The sequence below is a fragment of the Ovis aries genome, chromosome 26, assembly GCF_016772045.2.
Source record: "Ovis aries strain OAR_USU_Benz2616 breed Rambouillet chromosome 26, ARS-UI_Ramb_v3.0, whole genome shotgun sequence".
NCBI lineage: Eukaryota > Metazoa > Chordata > Mammalia > Artiodactyla > Bovidae > Ovis > Ovis aries.
The window spans coordinates 39,447,459-39,460,753 of record NC_056079.1 but is presented as its reverse complement, the minus strand read 5'-3'; the positions used below and the strand labels follow the sequence as shown (position 1 = coordinate 39,460,753).

At 43.5% G+C, this 13,295-nt stretch overlaps 1 protein-coding gene across 1 annotated transcript in view; it reads right to left on the bottom strand.

Moving 5' to 3' along the window:
* TOP2B (DNA topoisomerase II beta) overlaps positions 1–13,295 on the bottom strand; it is a 96,165-nt gene that overhangs the window by 74,721 nt on the left and 8,149 nt on the right. The window lies entirely within an intron of this gene.

Genomic DNA, 13,295 nt, shown 5'->3' with positions numbered 1-13,295 from the left:
AACCTCCGTCCTTTTTCTTTTTATTTTATACTGGAGTATAGCCTATTAACCGCCTCCCCTGCCCCCTGCCACCAGTTCAGAAGGTAAAAAATCCACCTGCAGCACAGGAGACCTGACTTTGATCTCTGAGTTGGGAAGATCCCCTGGAGAAGGGCATGGTAACCCACTCCAGTATTCCCGCCAGGAGTAGCCCCATCAGCAGAGGAGCCTGGTGGGCTACAGTCCATGGGGTCATAAAGAGTCAGACATGACTGAAGCAGCTAAGCACAGCACAGCCTATTGACAATGTTGGAAGAGTTTCAAGTGCACAGCAAAGGGATTCAGCCATGCATATACATGTATCCATTCTTCCCCAAACTTCTCTCCCATACAGGCTGCCATCATTTTATTAAGTAACTGAGATTAAGTAACAGTGAGATTAAGTAAAAGAATCAAGGTCATAGAGCTGGTAAGTAAAAACCCTTCCCTGAAACCCATGGGAGAGTTTGGGCTTTTTGAACACCAGCTGTCCCAGATTACTTGTATGGCCAGAAAACAAACACTGCACTTTCCTTCACCAATAAATAAAAATATAAAAACAAATTGAAAAAACAAAAGAGCTGCCCCATGCATCGTGGCATGTTTACCAGCATTCCCAGCCTCCACCCATTGGAAGCCAGTAACAAACCACCTCTCCCCCCAACCACCCACCCACCCACATCATGACAAATGAAAAAACATCTCCAGACATATCGTCTGCTGGGAGACAAAACTCCTTTCCTCCCACCACCAGTGAGAGCCACTGGCATAGGATATTCACATTGTTATTTTCGACGATGCGAAAGGGATTTGCCTAACAACTTGATGTGATTATACACTACTTTTTACAGGATGGAAAACCCAAGGCTAGGACGGTTGGTGGCCTGAAGTCCCACTGCTCTGAGTAGCAAAGGGGAGATAGGAACCCAGCCTGTTCCTGTCACCAGAGTTCGTGATTTTAATCTTCAGCTCTGCTTAAGTTGACATCCAGAGGTTGTTTTAGAAGCCACGCTAAAGGAGACTGTCTGAACAGTAGCACTAACTGCTGAGAGTGAAATAAATAGGAAAGCAGTTCTCACAGACATCTTTCAGTTTTCTCAGACAGAACCAGGAGTTAAAATTCTTTCTGCTTTCTAAAACGTGCCCGTAGCAGAACAAGTCATCTGCAATAAACATTTAAACAGGAAACCTCATGAATTTTATAAAGCGAGAGCTGAGGTAGTATCACCACAGTTAATATATCCAACGATGATGAAGTGCCCTGAAAGCTAAGCAAGTTTATGCCGGTAGCAGATCCAAGGTCAGGATCCTAGACCTGTCCTCATAGCAGTGAGTGCAGACGTATACAAAGTTCCTACAGCACACAGCGGCAAACCGCTAGTCCCCAGAGCTGGGCTGATGTCTCAGAACCCTGAGCAACTGCGAACCAGGCAGATCAAGCAGCAGAGGGAGTGAGACACAAATTCAGAATCAATCTGTTAACTAACAGCTGTCAATGTTGACTGCGTATTGCAATCAGCTGTTCTTGCCTTCCATTCCACAAATACTTAAGCCTCTCCTAGGTATCAGATGGGGCACCAGGTGCTAGAGATACAGGAGCAAACCAGCGGCATGAAGCCTGCCTTGGCTTAAGCATGTGAGAGACATTTGATAACTAGTTGCTTAAACAACCGATCAGTGGTGAACATAGCAAGGTAGGCGGAGGGGAGAGGCCCCTTAAAAACACATTGACTCTTCTCAATGTTATAAAACCACCTAAATGGGGGAAGAATTTGAGAAAGAATCGATACATCCAGAACTGAATCACTTTGCTGCACACCCGAAACACAACACTGCCAATCAACTGTACGCCAGTACAAAATAAAAAGCTTCAGACACATGCTGCGCTCCGAGAATGGGGCATGAGTGAACACTCAAGCCTGGCCATGGCACGAGTGGGCCTGTCTTGATGCTGGCTCACGGGGTAGCTGGGGAAATGAGAGAAGGTGAACAGCCAGGATTAGGCGAAGCAGGGCACATGCGGTCACGTCACGGATTTTACTCTCTGCTCCGACACAGTCCAAGGTGGGGGGGAATCAATGGCGGTTTTGTGAGCAGTGGAGTCTCACGATTACATTTGGAGTTTCCGAAGTCTTTTTGTTTGAATATTATTACAGTTATCTTACTCTTACAGAAAAGGAAGTTCAGTTCAGTCGCTCAGTCATGTCTGACTCTTTGCGACCCCATGAATCGCAGCATGCCAGGCCTTCCTGTCAATCAGAGCCCAAATCTAATCTCTAAGATTAGGCTAACTTGCCTATTATAACAAATTCTCTCCCCCCTAGAAAAATAAGATAAAGCAGGTCAGGGTTGTTGTTCTCCTCTTTTTAACAAGTAATGGCTCCTTCACAGCAGTGACCTTAAAATGTCCCCCTTACTGGGGATTTTTGGACCTCTGGCAAAACAATGAACCAAGTCCTCAAAAGCTTAACAGATGATATGTTGCTATTGATTCTCTGCTTCTGTTTTGTTTACTTTTCATACCTGCAAACTGAAAATATTCCTTCTAATGAATTACCTGGTGGAAGAATAATATGATGAATAAATATTGATTGCTATTAAAAGTTCTAAGAACAAAAAAATCTCAGTGATTGTAAGTCCAGGCAAGCACCAGGTATGAGATGTCATTTTAAAATCTGCCCTCCTAAAGATACCATCCGGAAAGTCACTGCTTTCTTATTTCACTGGTGATGAAGTAGTCTCCATAGCATCTGAGCTGACCCTTTCCAGAGGGTCAACATTCAAATTCTTAAAAGACTAAATACAGAGCTACCATCTGATCCAGCAATCCCACTCCTGGGCATATATCTGTGCTAAGTCACTTCAGTCGTGTCTGACTCTTTGTGTCCCCACTGACTAGCCCAGCAGATTCCTCTGTCCATGGGATTTTCCAGGCAGGAACACTGGAGTAGGCTGCCAATTCATCCTCCAAGGGATCTTCCCAGGAATTGAACCCACATTTCATGTCTCCTGCATTGGCAGGCAGGTTCTTTACCACTAGCACCACCTGGGAAGCCTGGGCATATATCAGGACAAAATTATAAATCACAAAAGACACATGCACCCTAATGTTCAATGCAACGTTATTTGCAATAGCCAAGACAGGGAAGCAACCTAGACGTCAGACTGTCGCCTGACAACCGCAGGATGACTGCTTCACCTGATAATACAGAGGAGTGAAAACCCGAAACGTTTTGCCCGTTACCCTGGTTGTGCATTTCTCTCAGCAACTTATCACACATTTCTTGCTCTTTAATTAAGCTATCTCTCATCTTCACTTGGTCATGTTACATCTCGTTTGTTCAATGAGCTGCAGGAACTAACGGTGAAGAATGTTTTTCACAGCTGTTTTTAATTCCCTGGCCTCAGTTTTACAGGTTTTGTTGGTTAAATCATTTGTTTCAAAGCGTAATTTCTCGGGGTGCCTGGTTTCTTCCCCTGTAAAATGTAAAGAATTTGGATTTGATACTCCTGAGTGTTTCCATCATTTCCTTTAGTTCTCCCATTATTCAAATGTAGGAGTAATTTGAGAAATAGGATCAGTGAGTTGCATTTACCCCTTCATGATTTTACAGAACCTTCTTTTCTGTAACTTGATACCAAACGTTGCATACTTTGCCCACACTGTTGGTTTTTGAGAAAATGAATACAACCAGGCTTCTTTCAGCAGCACTGAATGAGAGCATCCATTGTTTGGAGTAGGGCTCAAAAATCAAATATTCTAGTTAAACAGGAGAGAGACGTGTGACTCGCTCCATTTTGTGCTTGGTTTTGGTAATGTCAAAGATGAGTTTTGCCAGCAAATGCTGGAGAGGGCATGTGTGGACAAAAGTCCTACACTGTTGGTGGGACTGTAAATCGGTACAATCGCTATCAGGAACAGTACAGAGATTTGTTAAAAACTAAATGAAGAGCCACCGTATGACCCCACTCCTGGGCGTGTGTCTGGACAGAAGTGTGATCTGAAAAGGCGCATGCACCTAATGTTCACTGCAGCACTATTTACAAGAGACAAGACAAGGGAGCAACCTAAATGCCCACCCACAGAGAAATGGGCACAGAAGACGTGATACACACACACACACACACACACGTCATGGATCTCAGCCTTGTCGTGCTGGAGGGGCTTGCACAACTCAATGAAGCGAAGAACCATGCCATGCAGGGCTACCCAAGATGGATGGGTCATAGTGGAGAATTCTGACAAGACATGGTCCACTGGAGGAAGGAATGGCAAACCACACCAGTGTTCTTGCCGCAAGACCCCAGGAACAGTGTGATAAGGCAAAGAGATGACGCTGGGAGATGAGTGCCCTCCCCCAGGCCGGAAGGCGTCCAATGTGCAAAGAGCACTTACTAACAGCTCCAGAGAGAGTGAAGCAGCTGGGCCTAAGCAGAAACGATGCCCAGTTGTGGGTGTGTCTGGTGGTGAAAGTAAAGTCTAATGCGGTAAAGACCAGCATTGCATAGGAACCTGGAATGTTAGGTCCATGAATCAAGGTAAATTGGACATGGTCACACAGAAGACCATGAAGACCTAGAAGGCCTCCTAAAACTAACACCAAAAAAAAAGGATGTTCTGTTCATCACTGGGGATTGCAGTGCTCAAGTAGGAAGTCAAGAGATACCTGGAGTAGCAGCCAAGTTTGGCTTTGGAAAACAAAATGAAGCAGGGCAAAGGCTAACTGAATTCTGCCAAGAGAATGTGCCTTTTCCAACAACACAACAGACGGCTTTACACATGGATATCACTAAATGGCCAATACTGAAATCATATTGATTACATTCTTTGCAGCCAGAGATGGAAGCTCTATATAATCAGCCAAAAAAAAAAAAAAAAAAAGACCTGGAGCTGACTGTGGCTCAGATCACCAGCTTCTTGTAGCAAAATTCAGGCTTAAACTAAAGAAAGCGGGGGAAACCACTAGGCCAGCCAGGTGCGACTTAAATCCCTTATGAAGTAGAGGTAACAAGTAGATTCAAGGGATTAGAACTTGTAGACAGTGTGCCTGAAGAACTATGGACAGAGGTCCGTAACATTGTACAGGAGACAGCAAACAAAACCATCCCAAAGGAAAAAAAAAAAAGCAAGAAGGCAAAGCAGGTGATCTGAGGAGGCCTTACAAACAGCTGAAGAAAGAAGAGAAGCAAAAAGCAAGGGACAGAGGGAAAGGTATATCTAACTAAGTGCAGAGTTCCAAAGAATGGCCTGGAGAGACGAGGAGGCCTGCTAAAATGAACAGTGTATAAGACTAGGAGAAAACGACCGAAGGGGAAAGACTAGAGATCTCTTCAGGAAAATTGGAGATATCAAGGGAACATTTTGCCCAACGATGGGAACAATAAAGGACATAAACAGGAGAGACCTCGTAGATGCTGAAGGGATCAAGGAGAGCTGGAAAGAACTGCACAAAAAAGATCCAAATGAACCGGATGACTACAACGGTATGCTCCGCCACCCAAAGCCAGACATTCTGGAGAGTGAAGTCAAGTGGGCCTTAGGAAGCACTGCTGTTAATAAAGCTAGTGGATGCTATGGAATTCCAGTAGAACTATTCAAATCCCTAAAGGGTGATGCCATTGAGGTGTTGCATTGACTATGTCAGCAAATCTGGAAGAGCCAGCAGTGGCCACAGGACTGGAAAGGGTCAATCCCTATCCCAATTCCCAAGAAGGGTAGTGCTAAAGAACGTGCTAACCATCGGACAGTTACACTCACCTCTCATGCTATAAGGTCATGTTTAAAATCTTGCATGCTAGGCTTCAGCATTATGCGAACCAAGAACTTCAGATGTACACGCTGCATTTAGAAAAGGAAAAGGAACTAGAGATCAAATGCCAGGATTCACTGGGTCATAGACAAAGCTAGGGAATTCCAGAAAAACATCTACCTCTGTTTATCGACTACCTCAAAGCCTCTGATTTTGTGGATCATAATAAACTGTGGAAAGCTCTTAAAGAGATGGGAATACCAGACCATCTTCCCTGTCTCCTCAGAAAGTTGCATGTGGGTGAAGAAGCCACCGTTAAGAACCCTGTATGGAACAACTGATTGGTTCAAGACTGAGAAAGAAGTACGACAGGGCTGTCTGCTGTCACCCTGTTTGTTTAATCTATATGCTAAGCACATGAGAAATGCTGGGCTGGGTGAGTTACAAGCAGGAGAAACATCGACCACCTCAGATAGGCAGATGATACCACTCTAAAAGCGAAGAGGAACGTTGCTTCTTGATGAAGGTGAAGGAGGAGAGTGAAAGAGCCAGCTTAAAACTAAATATTAAAAAAACCAACTAAGATCATGCTGTCTGAGAGAAGGCAATGGCACTCCCACTCCAGTACTCTTGCCTGGAAAATCCCATGGGCGGAGGAGCCTGGTAGGCTGCAGTCCATGGGGTCGCTAAGAGTCAGATACGACTGAGTGACTTCACTTTCACTTTTCACTTTCTTGCATTGGAGAAGGAAATGGCAACCCACTCCAGTGTTCTTGCCTGGAGAATCCCAGGGATGGGGAGTCTGGTGGGCTATGGTCTATGGGGTCGCACAAAGTCGGACACAACTGAAGCGACTTAGCAGCAGCAGCAGCATGCTGTCCAACCCCATTACTTCATGGCAAATAGAAGGGGGAAGGTGGAAGTAGTGACAGGTTTCCTCTTCTTGTCTCTAAAGTCACTGCAGATGGTGACTGCAGCCATGAAATCAGACGTTTGCATCTTGGCAGGAAAGCTATGACAAACCTAGACAGTGCGTTGAAAAGCAAACATAGGTCCAACAAACCATCCAACAAAGGTCGGTATAGCCAGTGTTATGGTCTTCCCAGTAGTCGTGTATGGATGTGAGAGCTGGACCATAAAGAAGGCAGAGAGCCAAAGAATTGATGCCTTCAGACTGTGGTGTTGGAGAAGACTCCTGAGAGTTCTCTGGACTGCAAGGAGATCCAACCAGTCAACCTTAAGGGAAATCAATCCTGAATATTCACTGGAAGGACTGATGCTAAAGCTGAAACTCCAGTGTTCTGGTCATCTGATGCGAACAACTGACTCAATGAAAAAGTCCCTGATGCTGGGAAAGACTGAAGGCAGAAGGAGAAGAGGGCATCAGAGGATGAGATGGCTGGATGGCATCACCGATGCAATGGACATGAACTTGGGCAAACTTCAGGAGATGGTGAGGGACAGGGAGGCCTGGTGTGCTGCAATTCAAGGAGTCACAAAGAGTCGGACACGACTGGGCGCCTGAACAACAAGCAGATAGCAAGAGTGAACGTTGACATCTTAGGAATCAGTGAACTAAAATGGATGGGAACCGGAAAATTTAATTCAGATGACCATTATATCTACTACTGTGGGCAAGAATCTCTTAGAAGAAATGGAGTAGCCCTCACAGTCAAGAGAGTTTGAAATGCAGTACTTGGATGCAGTCTCAAAAACGGAATGGTTGCTGTTTGTTTCCAAGGCAAATCACTCAGCATCACAACAGTCCAAGTCTATGCCCCAACTACTAATGCTAAATAAGCCTAAGTTGAACATTTCTATTAAGACCTACAAGACCTTCTAGAACACACACACACACACACACACACACACACAAAAGATTCCTTTTCATCATAGGAGACTGGAATGCAAAAATAGGAAGTCAAGAGATACCCCAAATAATAGACACGTTTGGCCTTGGAGTACAAAATGAAGCAGGTCAAAGGCTAACAGCATTCTGCCAAGAGAATGCACTGATCATAGCAAACACCCTTTTCCAACAGCACAAGAGACTGACTTTATACATTGACATCACCACATGGTCAATACTAAAATCACATTGATCATATTCTTTGCAGCCAAAGATGGAGAAGCTCTATACAGTCAGCAAAAATAAGACCTGGAGCCGACTGTGGCTCAGATCATCAGCTCTTATTGCAAAATTCAGGCTTAAATTGAAGAAAGTAGGGAAAGCCACTAGTCCATTCAGGTATGACCTAAATCAAATTCCGTATGAGTATACAGTGGAGCTGACAAATAGATTCAAGGGATTACATCTGGTAGACAGAGTGCCTTATGAACTATGGACAGAGGTTCATTACATTGTACAGGAAGCAGTGACCAAAACCATCCCAAAGGAAAAGAAATTCAAGGAGGCAAAGTGGTTGTCTGAGGAGTCTTTATGCAGCTGAGGAAAGAAGAGAAGCAAAAGCAAGGGAGAAAAGGAAAGACATCCCTAACTGAATGAGAGTTCCAGAAAACAGAAAGGAGAGATAAGAAGGCCTTCTTAAATGAGTAGTGCAAAGAAGTAGAGGAAAAAAATAGAATGGGAAAGACTAGAAATGATGTCATGAAAACTGGAGATACCAAGGGAACATTTCATGCAAGGATGGACACAATAAAGACCTAAGAGAAACAGAAGAGATTAAGAAGAGGCGGCATGATTACACAGAACTATTCAAAAAGCTTCAGGTCTCTGAAATCTAACCTCCAACTCCTCATGGCTCAGACGGTAAAGCGTCTGCCTACAATGCAGGAGAACCAGGTTTGATCCCTGGATTGGGAAGATACCCTGGAGAAGGAAATGACAATCCACTCCAGTACTCTTGCCTAAAAAATCCAATGAACAGAGGAGCCTGGTAGGCTACAGTACATAGGGTCACAAAGAGTCAGACACGACTGAGCAACTTCACTCACTTACACAAAAAAGGTCTTAATGATTCAGATAACCACAATGGTGATCACTCACCTAGAGCCTAACAACCTTGGAGTCTGAAGTCAAGTGGGCCTTAGGAAGCATTACTACAAAGGTAGTGGAGGTGATTAATTCAGCAAAGCTATTTAAAATCCTAAAGGATGATGCTATTAAGTGCCACACTCAAAATGTCAGCAAATTTGGAAAACTCAGCAGTGACCACAGGACTGATAAAGGTCAGTTTTCATTCCAATGCCAAAGAACATACAAATTGTCATGTAATTGTGCTTATTTCACATGCTAGCAAGGTAAGGCTCAAAATCCTTCAAGCTAGGCTTTAGATAATATAGGTTCTCAGTGAACCGAGAACTTCCAGATGTACAAGCTGGATTTAGAAAAGGCAGAGGAACCAGAGATCAAATTGCCAACATTTGTTGGCTCATAGGAAAAACAAGGGAATTCCAGGAAAACATTTACTTCTGCTTTACTGACTACCCTAAAGCCTTTGACTGTGTGGATCACAACAAACTGTGGAAAATTCTTAGAGAGAGGGAATACCAGACCACTTAACCTGTCTGAGAAACATGTATACAGGTCAGGAAGCAACAGTTGGAACCAGACATGGAGCAACTGACAGGTCAAGGAGTACATCAAGGCTGTGCATTGTCACCCTGCGTATTTCACTTCTATGCAGAGCACATCATGAGAAACGCTGGGCTGGATGACCCACCAGCTGGAATCAAGATTGGCAGGAGAAATATCAACAACCGCAGATATGAAGATGATACCACTCTAATGACAGAAAGTGAAGAGGAACTAAAAAGCCTCTTGATGAAGGTGAAAGAGGAGAGTGAAAACCTGCCTTAAAACACACATTCAAAAAACTAAGGTCATGGCATCTGGTCCTATCACTTCATGGCAAATAGGGAAAAAAGTAGAAACAGTGACAGATTTTATTTTCTTGGGCTCCAAAATCACCTTGAATGTTGACGGCAGTCATGAAATCGGAAGATGCTTGCTCCTTGGAAGGAAAGCTATGACAAACCTAGACAGCACATTAAAAAGCAAAAACATCACTTTGCTGACAAAGGTCTGTATAGTCAAAGCTATGGTTTTTCCAGTAGTTATGCATGGATATAAGAGTCGGATCTTAAAAAAAGGCTGAGCACCGAAGAATTGACGCTTCTGAATTGTGGTGTTGGAGAAGACTCTTGAGAGTCCCTTGGACTGCAAGGAGATCAAACCAGTCAATCCTAAAGGGAATCAACCCTGAATACTCAGTGGAAGGACTGATGCTGAAACTGAAGCTCCAATATTTGGCCACCTGATGGGAAGAACCAACTCATTGGAAAAGACTCTGATGCTGGAAAAGATTGAAGGGAAAAGGAGAAGAGGGTGGCAGAGGATAAGACAGTTAGATAGTATCACTGACTCAATGGACATGAATCTGAGCAAACTCCAGCAGATAGTGAAGGACAGGAGAGCCTGGCGTGCTGCAGTCCATGGGATTGCAGAGTCACACGCAACTTAGCAGATGAACGGCAACAACATACACGTACATAATACATACTCAGCCATAAAAAAAATAATGAAATAATGCCATTTGCAACAACATGGATGAATCTAGAGATTCCCAAACTCAGTGAAGTAAGTCAGACAAAGACAAGTACCACATGTAACACTCATATGTGGAATCTAAAAAGACAATACAAATGAACTTATTTACAAAACAGACTCACAGTCTTGGAAAACAAACTTGAGGTTACCCAAGGGGAAATGTAAGGGGAAGGGTTAAATTAGGAGTTTGGGATTAACATGTACATATCACTATATGTAAAATAAAGACCTCCAGTATAGCACAGGGAACTCCACTCAACATTTTGTAGTAACCTAAATGGGAAAAGAATCTGAAAAATAGTGTGTGTGTGTGTGTGTGTGTGTGTGTGTGTGTAACTGATTTGCTTTGCTGTAACCTGAAACTAACATAACATTGCAAATCAACTACAAGTCTAAGTGAGTTTTTCAGTCATGTCCTACTCTTTGCAACCCCATGGACTGTAGCCCTCCAGACTCTTCTGTCCATGGGATTCTCCAGGCAAGAATACTGAGTGGGCTGCCATCCCCTTCTCCAGTGCATCTTCCTGACCCAGGGATCAAACCTGGGTCTCCTGCATGGCAGGCAGATTCTTAACCATCTGAGCCATTTGGAAGCCCAATAGCATTTTTTAAAATTGTGCTTTGCTATTAAAATGTTATTTTGGTATATTTTCCTTTCATTAAAATGTCCTCTTCAAAGACCATGGAGGAAGAAGCCATGCTTCTGGAAATGATAGGTTCACGTCATGTCATCAGCCAGCCTCTTCCACTGGAGAGAGTTGAACACGAGACAGATCCTTTTGCTCAGGCTGTTCAGGCCCTAAATGAGCTCACTCTTCACTCACTTCTACTGAGGAAGATCCACCTAGATTTCTCCAAACCCTCAATGGCCTCTACATGCACCGGGTGAAGTTCTATTGAACTGAGTTGTTTTTATTTCCAGAATTCCCTTGTTCTACCCCTTGACTGATTTTTTACATTTAATTTTAATCAGCTCAAAACAAGTCCCCAAATCATTTGCTAATAAACTTAAATTGTAACAAACTCAAGAATAAAAAACAAAAGCACTATTATGGCCCCTGGTAACTTGCTATCATTCAAGCATCCTGTCAACAGTTATGCTTAGAGAGTTGTTATCTCCAGCACAAAAAAATTGTTTGGGAGAAAGTAAAAACCAAGTCTAGCCCCCGCACTGTTATGCTTTGGTGTCGGACATGAATTCTGTTGATATTTTCTCTATATATACTCCATCTCTTGTAACTAGCTATTCTTTCCTTTTCCACACCAACTTCCTATAGGACCAGATCTAAATCCAAAAAAGCATCAAAACCCCAAATTTGGTGCTTTCCTTCCCCAGAAAGTTAACTGGTGATTCAGAGCCCAGTAGAAGAAGTATAATGGAATTAGTCATCAGGCAAACATAATAAAACCAGAAGTATCAGGAAAGGGTCATCTGTTCAAAACAGAATTCCATACTTTCTCACCGCCCTCCATGACAAAGTTGCAACATTTAATGGGAAACCATGCCTTTCGGTCCATATTTAGAGAAGACAGAAAAGTTGCCAAATATCACTGCTACCGGCAACTTAACTAGATGATACTTTACATATTTTTATTGGAATGTTTGTGTTCCCCCCAAACATCATACTAAAATCCTAATGCCCAATGTGATGGTATTAGGAGGTGGGGCCTTGTGGAAGTTTTTAGCCTAAGGGTCTACTCTCAGAGATTAATGCCCTTATTTTAAAAAGGGCTGAGAAATATGAATACGGTAGAGCCTTGCCCTTGAAGAAATCACAAATCAGGGGAGAACAATCTGTAACACTAGTTATAATGTTAAAATCATATGTTTATCAATAAAAGAAAATGTACAAGTTTTCCTGTATCATCCATTGGTGCAGTATATTAGGCATTTGAAATTATGGAAGAAAACAGTAAGTACAAGGAAAATGAGACTGAGCAGTTGTTTCCAAGGTGACTTGATGCTGCTCAGAAATAAGCTAGATGCTAAGGGAGATGAAGGCATCAGGGAGCGGGAGGGCAACGGGAGGCCTGACACAGAGGTATCCCTGGCCCTTTAGGTCACATGAAGACACAGGAACCCAGAAGAGGGTAAGCTTGACGCTAAGTCTGGCAGTCCCATCATACTGGACTTTCCAGCTTGCAGAATTAAGAGACCGGTTTGTTTATTAGTCTTGCATTTTGTTACAGCAGCTCAGACAAAGACATTACTTTTCCAGAAAGTTAGTTTTGTCAGAACAGACATATTTCAGAGAGAAGGGAATGAATTGGAGGGAAAGAAGATGGAAAAAAGTGTTGGTGGAACACTCCAGGTAAGTTGCCTGACTCAAAGCTGGCCTGCAGGGCTTTCCTAAGGGCTCAGTGGTAGAGAATCTGCCTGCCAATGCAGGAGACACGGGTTCAATCCCTGATCCAGGAAGATCCCACATGCTGCAGAGCAAATAAGCCTGTGTGGGCATCACAGCTGCTGAGCCTGTGAGCCACAGCTCCGGGGTCCACGGGCTCAGAGCCTGTGCTCCATAAGAGAGGCCACCGCATCGAGAAGCCTGTGCGCCAGGAAAGGCCCAGCACGGCCAAAAGAAAGACAGACAATTTCAAAGCGACAACAGTAACAAAGCTGGCCTGCAGCCAGCTTGGAGTGTAGTTTACGTCGATGGAGTGCTTGGGTCCACTGTCTTGAAGCAAGGCCCTAAACTTGTTCCAGGAATTCAGTCCCCAGCATTCTTTCAAATCAGACACAAATCTGAAGGTAAAGCATATGCAAAATGGGATATAAATGTTTATAGCCCCACTTTAGAGAACAGAGCCATTTTATCTTTGAGTTATGTATGTACCGTACTATACATTTTATAAAGTGATACAGCTCTTAAGGCCATTTTTTAAAGTGATAAAACTGAGATTCAGTTTTACACATGTTCACTATCACTCAGGTCACACACACAGAGTTCAGAGTCTAA